At 35.9% G+C, this 12,616-nt stretch overlaps 1 long non-coding RNA gene across 1 annotated transcript; it reads right to left on the reverse strand.

Moving 5' to 3' along the window:
* Nucleotides 1-242: 242 nt before the first annotated feature.
* LOC128851972 (uncharacterized) lies at nucleotides 243-1,988 on the reverse strand. Its single transcript, XR_008449507.1, has 3 exons — nucleotides 1,875-1,988; nucleotides 617-670; nucleotides 243-341 (listed from the first exon to the last, which is right to left on the reverse strand). It is a non-coding gene; the product is annotated as an uncharacterized LOC128851972 (long non-coding RNA).
* Nucleotides 1,989-12,616: the final 10,628 nt, after the last annotated feature.

The raw sequence follows: 12,616 nt of genomic DNA on the forward strand, positions 1-12,616 counted from the left end.
TTCCCTTCCAAATCACTTTCTTCAGACTGTTTTTGCTATTCTGAAGGACACTCTGCAAACAGAATATATGAAACGGAACAGTGCAAAGATATTTGTTGTTAAATCACAAGGATTAGCAAACTCCCAAGCTAAGCATTAATACATTAGCTATTCTTGATAAGTGTTTGCTGGCCAGGCAGCCAGAGTCAAGTGAGCAATTCAGGGTCTCTGACTTTCTGTCTCCTGATTCTATGATGTTTTTCTTGGGATTTTAAAAAATTTCACATCAGTAATGGTCCTTCCATTGTGCTTTTACTTCTTTGGCATCTCTTCTTTTCACGGACTTTCTCACTAGTTAACATCTATTAGAAAAACTGAGTCAAGGTCACAAAGCCATGTGGCACCAAACTGGGACATAAAATACAGATATCACAGCCCTAGGGAGGAGGGTTACAGAAAAATGGGACGACTCTGAACGAGTTTTCTGACAGGAAGAGTATTGCCAACTCTGGGATCACTGTGAAAATCATGGATAATTATGAATAATATATCCTCCAATTAAAAAAACCCTGAAAATGCAGTGGCAGAATTCTGCATGAAATTTAAAAATATTTTTATGATATTCTCAAAAGGATACTGTAGTTCAATTTAGAAGAGAAGTTTGAAGGTGTATTTAACATAGCCTCAGAACCTGGGAAAAACAAGGATTAAAAATTAAAATTCTATAAAACTAAAAATGCTAATTTAAATGCTCACTTAACTCACAAACTAAATGCATAAACATCTTGATAGAGAAAAAAAAAAACTATAATGTTTCTGTGGGTTTCATTAAGATCTATCAATTCAACTAATGGTTCATGAAATCACAGAGATTGACACAAACCTCTAAATAGAAGCAAACAGAAAGCTTGATTATTGAAGTGATAGGAAAAGATAACATTGTTCAGCAGTCCCAGAATGTTCTAGCTGATGATAATGCTTTACTTGTTGGCTCTTAATGACATCTAAATTCCTTAAAACCTACTGCAGAATTTTATTTAAAGAAAAATAAGAGTCTACAACAACTATCTAATTCTTAATTCCCTATTTTGATATAAAATATATACATTACTTCCTATATTCTGGACACTACTTTTCTTCATCCTTGAAGGATACCAAGAATCTTGATAATTACTAGTCCAGACAGATTCTTTTGCTTACTTGTCACTTCAATTCCAAACTTGTTGTTTGCCAGAATTAAGACGTACAAAAAGAAGAAAGGTTTTGGCCATTCCCCAGCTTACATACCAATGTAGTGAAAATCATGTCAGTTTTGAGAATTTTTCATACAAAGTCTCCTGATAATTTTTTTGCATTATTAAATTCTAACTTCCTAAAATTTACTCTTAAAATTTTCATTTTGTGTCTTTTAGATCAGATCTCATCTATGTTCCTTCTTCCTTAGAGCTGCCATATTTGTAGGGAGAGATAATATATATTTTTAGATCAAAAACATATGATTTCTCCTTACAGTGTTTTCTTACCTATAGCCTAAAAATTTGGAAAACTCTAGCACAGATTAACAAAGGTTTATGACAGCCTTTTGGAAAAAGATCTTCACCTGGCTTCGTTTCTGAATATGGAAAGTAATCTTCTGATGCATTTCCTGCTCTTTTGCAATATTTTTCTTCCAAAACCAATATTTAAACAATAATGTTAGACTTCTACAGTCCCATTTTATTGAAACAGAGATATAAAAGGGAACAATGGAATGTATTTTTTCACAGGGTCCCAAACGTAGATTAGATATTTATAGCTTTGCTCCTCCATGACATGCCTGTCTGTCTTTCTTAATTGTACTGAAAGTGTGGGATTCAGACTACCTACATAATCATGTCTACTCTATAGAAACTCACCTGAGCACTGGCTCCACTTGTAGTCATAGTCACATCGCAGGTAGTTCATCTGACGTATCTTAAACATTTATTTTATGACAAATCTCAGCTAACTTGTTTCCATTGCCTATGTAGACATGTGTCTAAATTATAAATGAAAACAACATAAATAAATCCTTATATAAACTAAAAAAATACATGTTGATGTAAATAAACACAATGATATATGTTTCTGATACATTTATTATGTCTCACTTTTCATCATACATCCCTTTTTAAATCTTTATTACTGAAATACTAACCTGATATCTGCAAATATATGTACTAGTTACACAATGTAGGTTATTATTGGCTCTCTCTTCTTCCTAGTTTACAGAACTTTTTTGAAAATTTATATACTCAGTAAGTTCCCAGTTCAGCAATGTTTTCTGAAATTAGTACATGCTTAGGTGTAATTGAACTTAATGCAGCTCAAAGTAGTCTTGACTAAAAAGATTTAGCATATGACCATGCTTCCTGCTAATGCCTGAGACTACATCTTCATAATCGTCTATTGATGGGAAGTCAAATAGGGATTTTAGGAATGTCTATTTCGGTAGTATGCCTTTTGGCTTGATCTTAAAATACCTAACTAATTTTATCTATGCTTGTACATAAAATATGAAAAAAAAAAAAAACAAAGAAAAAATCTGCAAAACAAGCCCAAAATATCATGACGTCAATAAAAAAAGAAAAAAATCTTTCATTATATACCTGATTTTTCCATACCGTACAGAATCACGTCTGAAGATGATGCCAAAGCAAATCAGGAAATGAGCATATTATGGAGAAAAAGAACATAGTTAAAAAGTGATATAGTCTTTTGGAGAATTAAAATCCAACTGCTAGTTCAGATAACATTAAAAGTTTAGAAATAAAATTTCATGTTCTCATACTTCTGCAAAGTGTGTGTTTATTACAGCTCAAGAAGTTGGGATAATAACATCAGAGAAAATCTACTACAGGACGGACAGAGTAATCTTGATTTCAGCATTAAATTTACTTTTAGTCGTTTATGCTTATTGCTGTTTTATGCCTGTGGACACATTGTACTTTTGTGGGTGTAACCAACTGACTGGACTTAGATCAATATATTAATAAGTCCACTGCCATTAGTGCATGTGAGACGATGGTAAATGGGGTTTCATTCTCAAAACTAATTGTTCTGAAAGGCTACGCTATAATGAACAACTATCATAAGTGTCTAGCTCATCAAATTGCGTGTTCTTGTAAAAAGGTACAACTCAGAGAATAAAAAGGATCATAAGAACTGTTTCTGACTGTCTTAAGATTTATAGGACTTTGCTAGTTGAATTAGGGGATATGAAATGTAAAAATTTTCTTGCTATATAAAATATTTGCAAGACTATGAAAACCTTAGTGTTCTGTCTTGATCTACCACAATTTTCTCTCCTCTCAACAAGTGTATTTCAATTTGCATATTCCATATTTATAAGCAAGTAGATTAATCCCTGTTGAGGTGGGAACTGATGATAGTGTGCTCTGGTAATTGCCACAAGTATGTTACTGAATACCTTTCACAGTGGCAAAGCAGAAAGGTTATTTGATCTGTTCTGAGTAGCTGACAATGTGCTTATTAATAGTGTCACACAAAAATGAAGTGGCACCTAGAATATTGGCTGATTACTGCTTTGATGCATTTTCACTCCTTTATTTCTTTTCCTTTTGTCCTTCTATTTCTATATTATTCCCATTACCAATATAGAGCCACAAAAACCCCTTCCAACCACATAGAATGTAAATGCATGTTAAGCAGCTTAGCTCTGACTTTTAAATAGTGGAAGAAGTACAGTGTTTCATTGTGGTTTTCTCCTCCCAAAAGAGTCAGGAGGGCTCTGCAAAAGGGTGGACATTTCAGTTCTTATTCTGTGGGAAATGTATAATGTATTAAACTCTTGGTGAGAACAAGGATACAGTAAATTCTATAGCTTTCTCTGCTATCCCTGTTCTTTCCAGTTTCTGAGGTAAGTACAGGTATCCGTGAGGACAGTTCAATGCAGAGCAAAGGCATGTGACATCCACATAATGAGCACACTGACTGCAGCCTTTCTTTGTCTGCAGATGCTATTATAGATATATAAGAAAACCTTATAAAAAAAGATTTTTCACAAAACTCAATTTTCAGAAAATTTCAATAATGTTAAACTGTGATTTGGTTTTGGAAGGTTATATGATTTTCAGTGAATATCCATAGGCCTGTATGAGGATCAATTTTTTGTTGCGTTGCCACTCTTACCTACCATACATATCACGAGGGGTTACATATATCAAAGCAGCTATTTTAATAAACCAGATCATCTTCATGTGTGTACACATACCTGTACATATACACACACAGCAAATATATCCCAAAGTTGTAACGCTATCTTTTTCTTACAGATGAAAATCAGGTAAGTCATGTTTTATGTGAACGTGATGTTTAATGTTCACTTCTGTGTTTTAAGTATTGAAAGTAAGTTTGTATATAATGTTGGTCATCAAGTGAGTTAGAAAACCTGTTCTCAAATGTTGAGCCTGACAGTGCACAAATTACCTAGTGCCTCTCTAACTAAGCAATGAATTCTTGTAGCTAAATAGAAATACTTGAACAATCTCCCAAATGCAAGTGCCATAGCTACCTAAATGCAGGTACACACACATGCATTCCATCTGAGCTCCTAGGCACTTAGCTCTCACCTAAGTTCCATCACAATTCAGAAATCAACTAAAGGTTTAGTTGGGAAAGAACTAAATAACACCTAAATTCATGGTAACTACAATCCAGTAGTCATGCTCAGAGCATGGAAAAGCTTTGAGTTTTTACTGAGTCACAGCAGTCACACTGCTTCCATTCAAAAACTTGCTGGAGAAAAATGAATATGACACCCAGATTCATTACTCTTCCTAGTATGAAAGAATGCAAAAGCATAAAAGATACAGACTAACTTGGAATGAGGACATGTTTCACCCACCTATGACATACTCAACCAAAGTTATCTAAAGCAATCACAAATGATACGGATTTTGCTATGGAAATTTTCTCTCTGCTGCTGTTGTATAGAAGAAAGGCAGATATGTCCTTAGAAAAAGTAGGCAAAGAAGGTGTTACACTTCAAAGTCTTCTAAAGAGCAAAAATTAATACATCTTGTACACAGATATAAGAATTTTTTGTTAGTCCAGTTAAAGTTTGAACAGCTTAATAATGCAAGAAGACTATTGCAGGAAGCCTGATTAATAGTATAACTGAAATTGTTACTCAAAAAAACATTTTGACAGTCCTAGTACTTATCCATGTTCTCTGGTATGGTGCTGACATTGTCTCTTGGGATCTGAAAGTCAACACTTATTCCTTCCTTGAGAAGATGAAGAGAGAAAAGGAGGTTGTAATAAAATGACAGTGCCCTGCCCTCTCTGCTACGAGGAGTATTAAGTCAATGGTGGAGGCTCTTTCCTCCTCTTACCAGGAGAAGAACGAAGCTGATGTCAATGCTTTCTTTCTCTCCCATCTTGCAGTCTACTTGCTTTTAATTTTGTTTTCATGAGACACTTTGCTTTCTTTTCATTGGTTCCAGGTTGAAGTTTGCCCCCAGCCTTCCCCAGTTCTGTTACCTTAGGGGGCTGTGATTTGCTGCCCAGTGGCTCCCTGGAGCTACCAGGACAAACTGATCAGGTGGAAACCACTGACTGCACAATTTTTAGATCAAGCCCAAACGAACTCAAGCTGACTCAACTGCAGATGAGTCCTGAGACCTTGCACTGCCAGGTCTGTGCAAAGCCTGCCTCCTCCTCCTGGTAATTGCAAAAGTCATGTGTATTGGGAAAAAGTGTTCAGACATACACCTAATGATAGACATCCATTCCCATGCATAAGCATCTAAATGTTTAACAGAAATCAGTGACTTTCCTTTTTCCATCTGGGAGATGAGTAAGAGATGTCAAAGTGTTCACTAACTCTGTCGTACCGTTCATTTTGAGATATTTGAAAATGAATATCTAATTCCAGCATGGAAAGTAAGGTCAAGGTTCCACAGCTGATACTGAAGCCAATGCTAGCAACTTGAGGACAGGCTGAGCTCTTTATTCAGATTGTGGGTTAGTGCAGAATAGACTCAGAACTCTAATTTCTTGAAAAGCAATTTTGAAAATATGTGTAAAAAAACCTTAAATTTAAGATGTTGAACAGGAAATAATTATTATAGGCAACATATCTACATTCAGGATAACATGTTATTTGCTTTATTTAGATAGTATATAAATACAGTTCCATTATGTTGCCTTTCTGGTAGTAATCCAGAATAACTCACAATATATTTGTACTTGCATGGAAACAGCCAAAAGTTGCTCTTTTTTTACTATACTTTGTTTCATTTCTAGAATTTAAGATTTGATATAGTAAGAGGGTGATGCTTGTAATGTTCAGGAAGGAGCTCTTCCATTCACAGAGTGATTATTTTTTCTTATCTGTCAGATTGATACTACAATTTTATGAAAATTCTAATCCAGTTTTATTCACTTTCTTTTAAGTGATTTTTATTTTTTAAATTAAAGCTTTATTTCTGGTTCTAATTCTACCAAACTAAAAGCAATAGAAGATAACTCAAGATCTCACTAAAACAAAAGTCTTTTGGTACACAGGATAATACTCCCTGCCCTCTCCCCCTCCTTCTAATTTTTTTCTTTACCTGACAGTTATTTAGAACTGGAGTCCTTCCAAAACTGAGAGTCATAGATGCATTATGCTAAATTCAGCACACATTTCATCTTACTTTTCCCTATATCCTAAACACTCATTTGAAGAAGAACAAGAAGTTTAATAAAACATGCATTGAGACTGTCCTCCACAATGCCAGCCCAGGATGATGATAAATGTGAGTGGCTTGCCAGCAATATGGCTACACCTTTAATCTCCATCTGTTTTTCAGCTGCCAAGAAAGAAGTCTCTCAATCGAATGTTTATAGACACTGCATTCTGTGTATACAGACATTTTGTGTTTGAGAGCATTAAAGTGGTAAGACAGATGATAAAGAAAATGTACAGAACCAGCATTAATGCAAACCAATACCAGATAAATTATGTTATTCAGCTCTACAAATGGAAATATATGTCATGCAACTGAAACGGATCTATTCCAATGAATGCACTTTCCTGTATTTTCTTGAGAAAAAAGTCCCAACTAAAAGTAATGTTGAAATGAACAGGAAAGTCACCTTATACCAAGTTTCATAAGACATTTTTTAATCTATATTTAGGAATTTGAGGATATGGTTTTGTTTTGAATTTGTTTGTGTACACTCTTAATTTTATATTTTGTAGTGTCTTTTATTTGATTTGATTGTTGATTTGAACAACATGTATCCCAAAGTTAGAGATTCTTCACTCACACTTCCTATTTTAAATCATTGTTAAAATTTCTTAGTTCATCAACTAAAATAGTTCCCATTTTCATGTCTCAGTTCAGAAGTAGGACTTCACTGCAAAAGTGGTTCTACTCATGACTGTAAGTGTCCATATGATATGTATAGATGACTTGCTTGTCTATAAAAACAAAGGGTATCAGTTTAACACAATCAGCTGAATCAATGAGACGCACACATGGCAAATTTCCTCATTCAGATTAATTTGTGTACTATTGCGTCATTCACAGGTGTGTATTTACAGCATGTGTAATACTTGCCAGGGAAATGTCTAATATAAATCCAAATGAAGTAACTACACAATGACAAACTACATGATAAAGAGACACTTTGAACAAAACAGTAATAATTGTGTATTATATGACCTCGGTATGACATCGGTTCAAAAAGCTATTTCAGTTATTGCATTCGGATCTGTTTCTCCGATAAAGTTTAATACAAGACAGTTTCATTTCAGCCCATTTCTCTAGCAAGATGAGGCCCTTCTGGATGGCAGCCTGATCTTCTGGTACATCGGCTACTCCCCCAAGTCTTGTATCGTCAACAAGCCGCTATGTCTTCATGATCTCAACAAGATTGTACCACACAGACCTCAAATTCCTCCCATTTGGTCCCTGTGCTACGTATGTTAGTGTACAGGCACATCAGAGAGGCAGCTCGACATGCTGATTTCCTAGAAAGGGTTTGGGGTTTTCCTCACAATGGTGCCTTCTAGGTACTTCCTTTCTTACTTACAGATGTTTGAGGTGATCCCACTTAGGTGGGATTTTGTTTGATTTTATGTTACCTTTCAGTCATATCACCCCAGCTCCTTTTCTTGTTAACCCAGTTCATCAGTTCCTCACAGGGCTGCTGGTAAGTTTCCCTTCCACACCATCTCTAGTTTAAAGCCCTCCTTACCTGGTCAGTCATCCTACTGGAAAAAGTAATTTTGCTCTACCTAGGAAGGTGGATCCAATCTCTCCTCAAAAAGACATAGACCCTCAAACGGTGACCTATGGTCACCAGTGGCAACCAGGTGAGCAAATATTTTTGACATGCAGTCTCAGTCCCCTCCTCCTCACAACCTTTCCTCTCAATGGCACGACTGAAGTGAACAACACCTGGGCCCCCACTGCCCCCGAGCTCTATTGCCAAGACGGATAGTCCTCAGATTGCCCGAGAGTTTCACTGGTGCTCACACAGAAGAATATCAGGGGGTAATAGGGTGAAGCTTTGTCAGTCAGTTTGTAGACCCTGGATCTGAGCCACCAGGAAGCAGCAAACTTCTTTATATGACCACTTAGGTTGGATGCTTCTGTCCCTGCAGCTGGAAGTTGCCCACTACTGTCAGTCACTGCTTCCTCATGGTGCTCCTCTGTGGCTCAGGGCCAGCTGGCCCAGACACTCTGCTTGAAAGTACACCCAGCTCCCTCTCAACTTTGAGGGCATTAAACCTTTTCTATGGCTGAAAATATTCAGATGTAGCTGGAGCCTTCCTCTTGGTGCTAGGAGGCACCTGCTTCCGGCCTTCACCTTCCTTAGAGTTTTCACTTGCCTTTCTTCTAGGGACAGGACCAGTAGCTGAGCTCTGCAGGGGGAACGCTCTGTGATACTAGTCACACAACTTCATGCAATACAGAAGTCTCCTCAGATATTTCGCATGCCAGTGGCAATACTGCCTCTTTTTACCGGCTGGTGAAAGTCACTGAGCATAGTTAACTTGCAATAGGTAATACGGCAATAGACTGTATTTTTGTCATAATATTCTTACTGTTCTTTTCAACTAAAGGTACACTAAATGCCACTGAACACAAAAAAAAAACCAAAAAGCAAACAAACAAAAAGCTCATTTTTATACTACAGAAGATTAGCAATTAAGTACCCTAAGTACTGTATTTGTTTTCAGACTTCTCATTTAAAAAATATACACTGAGTAACTTATTGGTGAGTGTTTCCTGTACTCATACATTTGAACTGAACCAAGTGCAAAATAATGGCTCCAGTTTATCCCTGGAGCTGAACTGAAGAAATGTCTCACTGCTATGCTGAAACTTGCCAGACACAACAGATTATTTCCCTGCTTTCCATAGTTAAAAAGTCCCTGTATTTATACCAAGTGGAATATGAATGAAGAAACAAAGCAATAACTCCAACACCAATGTATTTATTATTCCAGCTCCCTCAACATCCTCTTTGCTGATCTTCCAGGCCAGTGTCTCCTTCCATTTTAAATAGGCAGACAAATCCTCATGGGCACTCTTGCATTCAAGTTTCAAAAAGAATAAGGATCACACATATCAATGCTCTATATATGAAAATATTTCTTGTCACACAAAATGGATCTTTTCACTGTCGGACTGTCAATCCGTTCTTGATCAAACCAGACAACACCAGCCTCTGCTGCTTTTCCAGACTCTTGGCAGGCTTTCCTCACATCTGCACATCTTGCATTTACAAGTACACATATTCCAAAGCTGTCAGCGGATGGAAATAATTTTGAAATCCAGAGTGAATACAAATGGATTCCCTGTAAATGGCTTTTATTTCTGTGTCAAACGGTAGAGTTGCTAGTACAGAAGCTTCCCTTTTACACTACCCAACTTCCCACAACATCATAGAAAACTGGAAATGTCCCAACAGTAAATGGATGTACGAATGTTTTTAATTGTTTTGTGTATCAAGTAAGCAAGTGGGGGGAAAAAAAAATCAATGTTTTTTCCTTACGATATTTTGTTCCATATAAATAAATGTCATGGGGGATACTGATTTTTTTCTTTCATTTTTTCAAAGGAAAATTTCAAGCAAAAAAAATATTCTAGTTTAATTATAACACAATGTCATATATAAGTGCTTTCAGTAGCTATGTATTACAATATAGAGTGTTGGCAATGTCACACAATCCATCCATTCCTTATTATATCTCACTTTTCCAAAAAAAGTTACAGCATTAAAGTTTAGTATTAGTTTGGTTTGGAACTCATTAGCCTGAACTGCTTGTTTATTCTGGGTACTGCAAAACTGTGATCTCACATTTGTGATGTGAGATTGACGTTTTGACAATTGAGCAGAATTTCATAACATTTCAACCACAACTGGGTTTTTAAAATAAAACCATATTACCTCTAGAGTAATTTTATTTGGAGCAAAATTTAACAGCTTTCCTTTTTTTTCCACAGAAGAATAAGAAAATTTGCTAGACTTTTAATTGCTACCTTAAAAATAATCTACAGTAACTACAGAAAAAAAAAATGAAACACAAATAGTTAGAGAGATAAATATTTTACCTCTACCAAGAAACACACAAAATTCTCCATTTGTTTTTTTTAATCAGTTGGACAAAAAGGAGAGGAAAAAAACCACTGCTTTTGGAGTTTAGCCTTACTAATACCTGAATACATAAGTGGAGGTCTTCTAAAGCTGTTCTTGGAAAAAACAGACGTCCTGGGAGTTAGATGCAATGCAGCCCTTCAAATGATCAGCAGGCAGACTGGTAGTACATTGACCCTGACCTCAGTGACAAAACTTCAGCAATTTGTTTTGCTGTGAGGCAGCTTGGAATGAAATGCTAAACAAATGTGTACCTTGAGTATGCAAATCCCTGGGAACGTTACGATAGAGATAGGTGTCAACAACACAAGTAGGATGAAGAAAGCACTTCTAGATTATGTACTTTGCTGCAGGAAGAACAAGTGCATTCATTAACAAAGTGACATTACAGGACAGTGAGAAAAACAGTGTCAACAAAACTCAACTGTCTTTTGGTTAAAGCTTTGAGAGAGGCGAGTGTCAGCCAAACTCTCACCCCAGGCTGAACTACTGAATGTTGCCTGCATGAAAAAAAACCCACTTGACCTACTTTTATCTTCTGGACGAAAAATAGTGGATTTCTGTCTGCTGTTAGCTGTTGCACTTACAAAGTAGCAGAAATCAAGTGACTTTTATTTCCTCTGAAAATAGCTGTGCCAAATCTGTCCTGGGTGATGGAGGCCGAATTACAACTTACCCAAACAGAATTACGAGTTTTCCATTGACCATTGATTAGGAAAAGCTACAAGTTATTTAGCCAGCATGTAGCAAAAGGTGAGCCTGAACAATGAGAACAACAAATTTGTTCACCAGAACATGTATATCTATGGACATAACAACATATTTTTAAAACTTTATTGAATCTGTATGTTAAGCATTTGATGACATTTTCTCTTTTTAGTTAGGGTGCAGTGTAGTGAGTGTCAGTGCTAGGAGCATCCCATGCATGTGGCAGATAGCCTCAAAAAAGTTCAGCTGTAAAATACTTCATTTATGACTTGGCATCTGTAGATATTCTTAATTGTCTTAATTGCCCTTTAAATTCCCTAAAAGGGTTGTATTGGGGTTTTTTTTTGCACTATATATTTTTCAACTTCCAATCCAAAACAGAAAAAGTTAATCTGGAAATCACATTGTCATTTATATAGTTTAATATATGTACTGTTTAATCATTTCTGCAATACTATTCCTTGAGGCCTTCAATAACAAGCTGGTAAATCTTTATGAAAAAAGACAGTTTCTTCCTATGAATATCTTACTGTCTTCAGAACAAGATGAGTCATAGTGTGAAACAAAATTAAAACACAGAGAAAGGGATAAGCTGGAAAAAAGAAAAAAGAACACCACTACCAAAATAATAATGGCATTATTTTATCCAGGGCATATTAGCTTACCACATGCCCAGCTTTGGATGAAAAATAATTTACACTGGGAAAAAAAATAAATAAATCTAGAATACCATAGTTACGGCAATGAGTTTTAACCTGCTTTTTCTGACTCTGCATCTGCATCTGAAGCTCCCTGACACACCAGGAGAGGTGTAGACTTATTAGATTTAACATTTATTGAGGGCAAACAACAAATCTTTTCGGTGGCTGAATTTTTTTTTTTAAAAAAAGAAGGTAAATTATTTCCTCTACTGGTCAGTATGTATCATGCTTCATCACCTTTATTAACATGGCAAAATTAGCACACGATATGGAAGTAGTCTGAGAAAAATACACAACTGCAGATCACTGTCTACTGACAGAAATCCAAGAATATTTTAGTTGAAGTTAATCAGCATTACAAGATAAAAATATGAGTTTATAATTAATTCTACGCAATCCCTGGATTCAAGTCTATTCCTTTACTTCATTCACAGGAAGAGGTTGTGATTACTCTAGAAATTCAAGGTTTTATCCAGCTTTTAGTCACAGCCTTTCTGCATAGTGTCTCCTAACTTTAAAAGTATAGTATTGAAAAACATAAAAGCATATCTGAGACATATCTGCAACAATTGCAAGGATACTGCAAGGCC

The sequence above is a fragment of the Cuculus canorus genome, chromosome 4 (assembly GCF_017976375.1).
Source record: "Cuculus canorus isolate bCucCan1 chromosome 4, bCucCan1.pri, whole genome shotgun sequence".
Classification (NCBI taxonomy): Eukaryota; Metazoa; Chordata; class Aves; order Cuculiformes; family Cuculidae; genus Cuculus; species Cuculus canorus.